At 37.6% G+C, this 9,539-nt stretch overlaps 1 pseudogene; it reads left to right on the top strand.

The window, feature by feature from the left end:
* Positions 1 to 2,165: 2,165 nt before the first annotated feature.
* On the top strand, positions 2,166 to 3,040 carry LOC109028704 (small ribosomal subunit protein uS5-like; annotated as a pseudogene).
* Positions 3,041 to 9,539: the final 6,499 nt, after the last annotated feature.

Consider the following 9,539-nt stretch of genomic DNA (forward strand, 5'->3'; position numbering starts at 1 on the left):
TTTTCAATTTATTGCTTTTTTCTGTACATTTCCCAAAGTCCTAGAATCATTGTTTTGATAACTTTGCCCAGTTTACTATTTTTCTTTATGAAAAGGATTTACCAACCTTTTCATTCTTTTGTAACCTAAAGTCTCTTGTCAAAAATTTATTTTATGGTGATTAGATGTTAATTTGTACCTGCTTCTATGTAATGGATTCTCTTAATTTATACATACTAAAAATACTTCAGATTAGAAAGATGGGGAAAATAATCCAAAAGTACCTCCTTCTTTTGTTCCAAACAACTCAGATACTCTCCTATTTCCCCCCAAAACAACATGCAGAGACAGATGCAAGAAAAACAGAAATGAAAGAAAATCAAGATGAAAAAAAGAGAAGATGTGGAATGAGGTACTATACAGTTCTAATAAGTGCTTAGTTAAATATACAAACCATTATATTAGTTAGGAATCTTTAATTACAAATAAAAGACATCAAATTTAACTATGATGTATGGAAAATGGAGTAAACTTTATGAGACCAAAGGGCATGTCAATCTCTGGATTCAGGAAGAACCTGGAATAGGTGTCTAGAATGTAGAAGGTCGACCAAGCAGCACTTTTTCTTGATTTATTTTGCCCCATTTCTCTTTGGGAATTGGGTCACGTATCTCTCTTTCTAAATCTACAAGGAGGAAAATATATCCTACAGCTAAGAAGCATACATTGACTAAATTCTCCTCATGGATCTAAGTCCATGGTCTCACGCTGGAGATTGACAGAAGATGAAATACAAGGAAGAAAGACCTGCTGAGAGAGAAGGAGAAAGGAAGAAACTATCTACGTAGATAGTTAGGGCTGAGTCCTCAGCAGAATTCCTCTTCTAACAAAAGAGCAGCCTGAGAGGATCAAGCTGCAAACACGGAAAAGGAAGCCAGGTCTGACACAAAACACATCACAAGTAATCAATAAAGTTTCACATATGGATGGCAGGGTTGGGGAGGGGCTTAGAGAGCATATTCCTTCTCATTTTTTAGATATACTCAGATAAGAAAGCTTGCACAGGGGGCTGCCTGCAGCAGCACTGATAAGAAGAGATACCCTGGGCCAGGCATGTCCACTTTGAAGGGATTCACCCATAACTCATGCACAGTAGGAAGAGATAAGCAACATGGAGTAACTTAGGCTAAGGGCCCGCATGCTCGCTAAATGGATATGGTAGGGACTGCAAGGGATTTGCACCTTATGCAAATGACACACCTAGTCCTGACCCGTTTTTCATACCCTATGTAAATGGAGCACCACTCCCTACTAACTCCTTTATAAAAACCCTTGTCCTTCACTGTAAAATGGCAACCCTTTTTTGGGATGCCACTCTGCAGCAGAGAGCTTTCTGTCTTCCTTTCGCTTATTAAATTTCTGCTCTAATCTTACCCTTGGTTTGTCTGTGTCCTTGATTTCTTCGGCAGTGAGACAAAGAACTTTGGGTGGCACCCCAGACAACAAGGCCATTTCATTACCAGTAGTGTCTCCACTATAGTCATTAAGATAGATGCTGTAATGTAACAAGTTATAAAATGCCATCTCAGCTCTCAAAAAAGCCAGAGATTATATACATATAGATTATATGTAGATATATAGAGATATATACCTATTAGATTATATACATTGTATATATGATCTTAGATCATATAAATACTGTAACTGTAGGCGGGGCGCAGTGGCTCACGCCTGTAATCCCAGCACTTTAGGAGGCCGAGGTGGGCAGATCACGAGGTCAGGAGATTGAGACCATCCTGGCTAACACGATGAAACCCCGTCTCTATTAAAAATACAAAAAAATTAGCCGGGCGTGGTGGTGGGTGCCTGTAGTCCCAGCTATTCAGGAGGCTGAGGCAGGAGAATGGTGTGAACCTGGGAGGCAGAGCTTGCAGTAAGCTGAGATCTCGTCATGGCACTCCAGCCTGGGTGACAGAGCAAGACTCCGTCTCAAAAACAAAACAAAACAAAACAAAAAACTGTAATTTTAAATAACATTTAAAGTACCAGATTTGGCATAAAGGCTAAAGACTCTCAAACAAATGTTAAGTATAGGTCAATTTCAAAAAAGAAAAGCTGAAGTATAATATATGACATTTAAAATAACCAAATTGCTTCTCTGAGAAAACACCAAATGCTGGGATGACACTGGTGCAATGGGAGAGCCTGGAGGCCCCAGGGGCCCTGGGATGGGGAAGTGTGGTGGCTTCTCCTGAGGCTTTGTCAGTGGCATCTGGGGCTGGGGTCGCCTCAGTGGTCGGGGCTGAGGCAGGGGCTAAAACTCCGGAGTTCAAGGAGGCCAGGCTGAGGATAAGGAGTTGATACTGGTCGTCAAGCTGGGCCACCTGGTCAAAGACATGCAGATCAGATCCCTGGAGGAGATCTGCCTCTTCTCTCTGCCCATCAAGGAGTCTGAGATCATTGACCTTTTCCTGGGGGCCTCTCTCAAAGATGAAGTTTTGAAGATTATGCTGGTGCAGAAGCAGACCTGCGCCGGCCAGTGCACCAGGTTGAAGGTGTTTACTGCCATCAGGGACTACAATGGCCATGTCCGTCTGGATGTTAAATGCCCCAAGGAGGTTGCCACTGCCATCCGATGGGACATCATCCTGGCCAAGCTCTCCACTGTCCCCATGCACACAGGCTACTGGAGGAACAGGACTGGCAAAACCCACACTGTCACTTGCAAGGTGACAGGCCACTGCAGCTCTGTGCTGGTGTGCCTCATCCCTGCACCCAGCAGCACGGGCATTGTCTCAGCCACTTTGCCCAAGAAGCTGCTGCTGATGGCCAGTGTTGATGAGTGATACAGCTCAGCCAGGGATTGCACTGCCACCCTTGACAACTTCACCAATGCCACCTTTTATTCCATCTCCAAGACTTACAGCTACCTGACCCTGGCCTCTGGAAGGAGAGTGTATTCACCAAGTCTCCCTATCAGGAATTCATTGACCATCTTGTCAAGACCCATGCCAGAGTCTCTGTGGAGAGGACTCAGGCTCCAGCTGTGGCTACAACATAGGATTTTTTTTACAAGAAAAATAAAGTGAATTAAGCATGTTAAAAAAATAATAAAATCTCTGCATAGTATTCCATGGTATATATGTGCCACATTTTCTTTCTGTCTTTTTTTTTTTTTTTTTTTTTTTTGAGACTGGGTCTTGCTCTGTCTCCCAGGCTGGAATGCAGTGGCGCAATCTTGGCTCACTGAAAGCTCAGCCTCCCGGGTTCACACCATTCTCCTGCCTCAGCCTCCTGAGTAGCTGGGACTACAGGCGCACGCCGCCATGACTGGCTAATTTTTTGTATTTTTAGTAGAGATGGGGTTTCACCATGTTAGCCAGGATGGTCTCGATCTCCTGACCTCGTGATCCACCCACCTCGGCCTCCCAAAGTGCTGGGATTACAGGTGTGAGCCACCATGCCCTGCCTATATGTACCAGATTTTCTTTATCCAGTCTATCATTGATGGGAATTTGGGTTGGTTCCAAGTCTTTGCTATTATGAATAGTGCTGCAATAAACACACGTGTGCAAGTATCTTTATAGTAGAATGATTTATAATCCTTTGGGTATATACCCAGTAATGGGATTGCTGGGTCAAATGGTATTTCTAGCTTTAGATCCTTGAGGAATCACCACACTGTCTTCCACAATGGTTAAACTAACTTACACTTCTACCAACAGTGTAAAAGTGTTCCTATTTCTCCACATCCTCTCCAGCATTTGTTGTTTCCTGACTTTTTAATGAGTTCATGTCTTTTGCGGGGACATGGATGAAGCTGGAAACCATCATTCTCAGCAAACTAACACAAGAATAGAAAACCAAACACCGCATGTTCTCACTCATAAGTGGGAGTTGAACAAAGAGAACATATGGGCACAGGGAGGGGAATGTCACACACTGGGGCCTGTTGGGGGGTGGGGAGCAAGGGGAGGAATAGCATTAGGAGAAACACCTAATGTAGATGACGGGTTGATGGGTGCAGCAAACCACCATGGCACATGTATACCTTTGTAACAAACCTGCACATTCTGCACATGTTTCCCAGAACTTAAAGTATAAATAATAATAAAATAAAATAAAATAAAATAGCCAAATTAACAAATATATAAAAGAAGGGCAGTCCATGATATGTGAAATCTGGGTAGCAAATCAGTGACAGAGATACAAACCTGAAAAAAAAAATGTTTTACAAAACTTTAATCACTCCAAAAAAGAGAAGCCAGCTTGTTTTTCTTCCATGACTTACTAGGCTGTCCATAAAATTCCACTGCCAAGTATCACTTTTCCTCTATAATATCTCCATTTATGTAATAAATTATTTACTGTTTTCAATCACTGTGCTTCCTTTTTTCCTCTTATAGAGAATTCTTTGAATGAAAGATAGATTTGCTCAAAAACAGTTTATTCCAATGCATGGCTTTGACTATTTTACGTTAATTGCAGTCTTGTTTCTTTCTTGAAGGCCTTAAAGACATAAGTCCTTGTGGTTATAATTAAATCCTACTGCTAATAAAATTCTTATGTGTTCCCATGGTCCTAGTTAAATAACTCATTTCTAGAATCTTCCTTGTAGTAGCTAGGCCCTTTAAAAAAATCGGGGAGGAGAGGGCTTTATTAGTATTATGTGTGAAGAATAGTTCCTCCTGGTTTTACATATATATAAAATGAAAAAAGATATTAAGAATTTATCATGTGAATAGAACTACAAAATCGGTAAAGAGCTCAGCTGCACTTGAAAACCTTTTAACATACTTCATTTTTGGAGAAAGCTTTCTCAGACTCCAGCAGAAGTAGCATCTGCAGTCTTTTGCTATGATCATACTTATTTCTAGTCATTTTTATTCCATAACAAATAGGCTCAATCACATTAACCACCTACTTATACAACATTCATAATTTATATAATGACGTTGAAATCTGCTATTAATCTCAGAAAGCACTAGGATAGTGTCAAGTTATATGATACTGGAATGCTTTTTTTTAGTTTCTGGTTCTCAATTGCTGATTGACTTATTGTTAGCTTTTTAAAAGGTCTGCAGTGACAAAGTAAAATTGGAACCATATCTACTATAATAAGCCTTTGCAACTGAAAAAGGCCTTTAACTACTTGAAGTTCCATTACATGCACAATTTCATTTTATCTAAAACACAGTCCAGTCAGGAAGGGATATCAATGGTGAAGAAAGTGAGACAGAGAGTTTTGATGTTTTCCTAAGGTAAGGATTCTGTTAATATCCCAAAACTCATAAATGGAAAAGGGGATAGAACAGGCATTTACTGACTAGTATGGACAGGCCTCATACTATGCACAAAAGGCAATTTTTGTCTCATTCAAAAGACAAACAAATGAAAAACAAAACAGTGAGTTAGGAGTTCTCTATCAAGGTGATTTTACCACCAAAATTTGAGGCTCTGAATTGCAAAGCAATTTACCCAAGTTCATATCTCCAAAATAATTGGAATTAAAACCTAAAATGTCAGATTGCCAGGTCTACATATGGTTATACTCCTCCTGTCCTTAACTGAGAATCAGTAATTACATTTTCTGACATGCGTTAAGCACTTACTGACTTAATATATAGCATGCTTTGTATGAAGAACTTTTAAGTTGGCTATTGTTTTTCTCTGAGAGCAGTTCTACTCAAAGAAATAGCAAAACCTCTTCCAACTCATTCCAATCGGAATTCTTCCCTAGGATTATTTTTTGTTGAGTTGAAAAAAAAAAAGAAAACCCTCTTTGTTTTCTGATCATGAGACTATAAGGATGAGAGCCTAGAACTGAGGGAAGGCAAATCTCTTATCTCATGGAGAAAGACAACAACAAAAGACATTCTGTCATTTGATAGCAAAGTAGTCTCAACTGGCTTCATGGCTTGGTAGATCTGAATAGTCCAAGCACTTCTCTATCATTATGGTATTGCATATTTTATTGTTTGAAGTGGTATTCTTTGGTGTTGGAGTTGGAGCACAATATGTAATTTCCTGTTTGAAACTGCAGAATAAAATATTCGATCTGCAAAAAATTGAGATAAAATTATTATCCTAGTTTTCACTTACTGATATAATAATTATGTCATTTCTGTGGAGAAATAGAGAAGGCCATATTTGCATTAGGAGTCTTCTGTTGTGTATGCCACCATAATTTTATTGCAATTTGATAAACATGGGTTGGATTAACCAATTTGTGTATTAATTCCCATAGGTACATGTTCCTTAAATTGAAGCTGCAAACAAAACTTGTAATTGGTCATGGCAAAACAAGGCAGATAGAACATCTTCACAAAGGCAACTTTTGGCTGCCCAATATTTTAACCATCAGAATAGAAAATTAATTCAGCTATGTGAGTTTCATTGGCATTAATGCTACTTACTTTCTTATACTTGCTTACTGGAAAGGCATTTGTTAATGTTGTCTGGTGTTGCCGCATTAGTAATTCAACATCTAACTGCAAATCAAGTCTATTCACATTCAAAAGGAATGGCAGTGTTTGCTTTTTATGTCTTACTGAATACATATTCTTTTAAAAAATAATTTCAGCATTAAAATGAAATAAAAATCATGACACATTAAATATTAATTAAATTATTAAATTTCTGCAAATATAATGTCACACTAGAATTATTCTTATGAAGTATAGTTATTAATATCACAAGTTAGATCACATTTGGTGCATTCTCACTTTGTTGGGGTGGTCTTGAAGTAAGGAGTAATCTTGATGAAGCTTAAAGAAAGGGAAAGATGTTTTTTTCTCTGTTATTGTTGCATAAATGACTCCAAGCTTTATGAATTATTAATCTTGCAAAAAACTTCAAAATTAACTTTTTAGAACTTCTATGTAGAGATAGAGTATACATTTTGTTGCAAAATGGCACCTTTATTGATTAGATTTTTGATGTCTGTAACTAAAGTTAAAAAAAAGAGGCCAGGCGCGGTGGCTCACACCTGTAATCCCAGCACTTTGGGGGGCCGAGGCTGGCGGATCACGAGGTCAGGAGATCAAGACCATCCTGGCTAACACGGTGAAACCCCGTCTCTACTAAAAATACAAAAAATTAGCCGGGCATGGTGGCGGGCGCCTGTAGTCCCAGTTACTTGGGAGGCTGAGGCAGGAGAATGGCGTGAACCCAGGAGGCAGTGAGCCGAGATCACACCACTGCACTCCAGCCTAGGCGACAGAGTGAGACTCCATCTCAAAAAAAAAAAAAAAAAAAAAAAAAAAAAAAAGACTAAAGTTACAGACAAATGTAAAATGATCAACTTTAGTTTCCAAAGAGAAGCTTGCTTAGAATTTCTGAGGAAAAATGAAGTGTTTTAACGTCTCTGAATATAAAGCATTAGTTTTTCATTCGTGTTAGGCTGAGAGCTTCAACTTTAGCCTGAAATATCTTCAAAACACAATTTAGCTAATAATTTGTTATAATATTAATGAAACAAAAATTGAGGATCCTCTGAAACACGTCTGTCCTTTGTGTTTTGAAAAAAAGCCTTTTAAATAAGTTGTCTAGATGAGTCCTTAAAAATACGTTTTTAATTTCCTTTTATCTTCCTATTGGTTGCTTTCAACATGGGGACTTGGCTTTAAAAATTTGTATTTGGAAATAATTACATATTCAGAAATGCACAAATAAAAATAGCTCAATTTAAAAACTGTTTAAAATGTCTTCCTTTTTGTTTTTTGAAAAGCAATGCAATCAAACAGAGCATAAAAAACCCTCCTGAAAGAATAAGTTACACTGAAGCTTTTACAGCTATCAAAAAGGTACACTCCACCCTAGGAACAAGATTAAAAAAACAAACAAACACAAAAACAAGGTACACACTGACATTTCTATATTGATACTCTTGTAAATTAAAAACAGAAACGAAACCAAAACATCTTTAATGCATACGTGTTTCAAGGAAAGAAATATATTAATTGCTTATTTGTGTTGTTAAAAATTTTTAATAAAAAATCATTCAGTCAGAATTTATCTTTCTTGTGGTGATTAATTTTATGTGTCAATGTTACTGGACCACAGGATAATCAGATGTTTATTAGACATTATTTCTGGGTGTGTCTGCAGTGTGGGTGTGTGTTTTTTTTTTTTTTTTGAATGAGATTAGTATTTGAATTAGGTCCTCCCTAATACAGGCAGGCCACATTCAATAGTTTGAAAGTCCCAAGAGAATAAAGCTGAATAAAAAAGAATTGTATCGTTCTCTGCATGATGATCTTCAAGCTGCAACATTGGTCTTCTCCTGTCTTCAGATTCAGACTTGGATCCAAATTCCACTATTGGCTCTCCTGCTTCTTAGGTCTTTGAACTTGGACTGGAAATATATTTTTGACCCTCCTGAGTCTGGATTTCTCAGCCTCCATAATATGTGAGTCAATTCCTTAATATATATATTCCCTATTGCTTCTTTTTCTCTGGAGAAACTAACTAACATAGATTTCAGTACCAAGATTGATTCTAAAGGAACAAAATTTTAAGAATGTGTTTTCTAAATTGGTTCTGGGATTGCCTTTCTAATCTGATTAGACTTAAAGACCCTAATGACTCTATTTCCAGTAGTAAAAGGAACAATAATAGTCTATGGCGTGACTCAAAAATAGATAAACACAAATAGTTCTATTGGATTCTCCTAATAAACCACTTATAGGAAGCAAACAGCTGAGTAACCATGTATATGATATTTAAGAACAATTTTGGAAATCTAATGAATATAATGAAGTTGGTTGGTTGGTCCTAATGTTGCTGGACAAAGTGGTGACAGAAAAGAATGAGTTCAGCAATTCTAATAACCAGCTCAATCGCTGTATAAATGATCTGATAGCTTCTGTGTATACCCTAAAAAAGACCCTTATATCCTGTAGCTGTAGGGCTGAGATTGCTGAATTTTTCCAACGCTTTGCATTTATTATAGCATGGTATTTGAGTATTTATGTAGACATAGAGCTTCTAGAACATAATCTTGGCTCCTTGAGAGAAAGAAGATTTTCTTAACATTTTCAAATATCTCATAGCTTCACCTATGCCCATTGAATAATTAGAGCTCAATCATATAAAACTGAGTTGATTTTTCAGGTGCCATGGAAATTAGTTAACTGGAATGTAGGTACTCCTCATGGTATGGTCATGTTGTCTTATTTCCTATGTCTTAGAGAATGCTTTTCTAATGCTTATATTTTTTGTCACACAAAGCAAAATAAACAATAACTATCTTTTATTTCATTTGAGGCACCCTTAAAATATAACAGGGAAGACATATTTAGATAGAGAGATTAAATGTGCTTAAACCTAATCACAACTTTTTGAGGTAAATCATGCCATCTTTATTTGGTATGCTGAGTAAATTACCAGTTTCTCATGGCTAATAAAAGATAACTAGGATTCTGTCTGCTAGGATTCAAATATTTTCCTTATGATTTGGATACTCTATACCTAATCAGCATGCCAAAAAGAATCTGGGATCTATGAAATATTATTATCCTTTCTTATCTAAGTTAGCTCTTTTGCAGCACTTTTAGTTC

Source organism: Gorilla gorilla, chromosome 9, assembly GCF_029281585.2.
Source record: "Gorilla gorilla gorilla isolate KB3781 chromosome 9, NHGRI_mGorGor1-v2.1_pri, whole genome shotgun sequence".
Taxonomy (NCBI): Eukaryota; Metazoa; Chordata; class Mammalia; order Primates; family Hominidae; genus Gorilla; species Gorilla gorilla.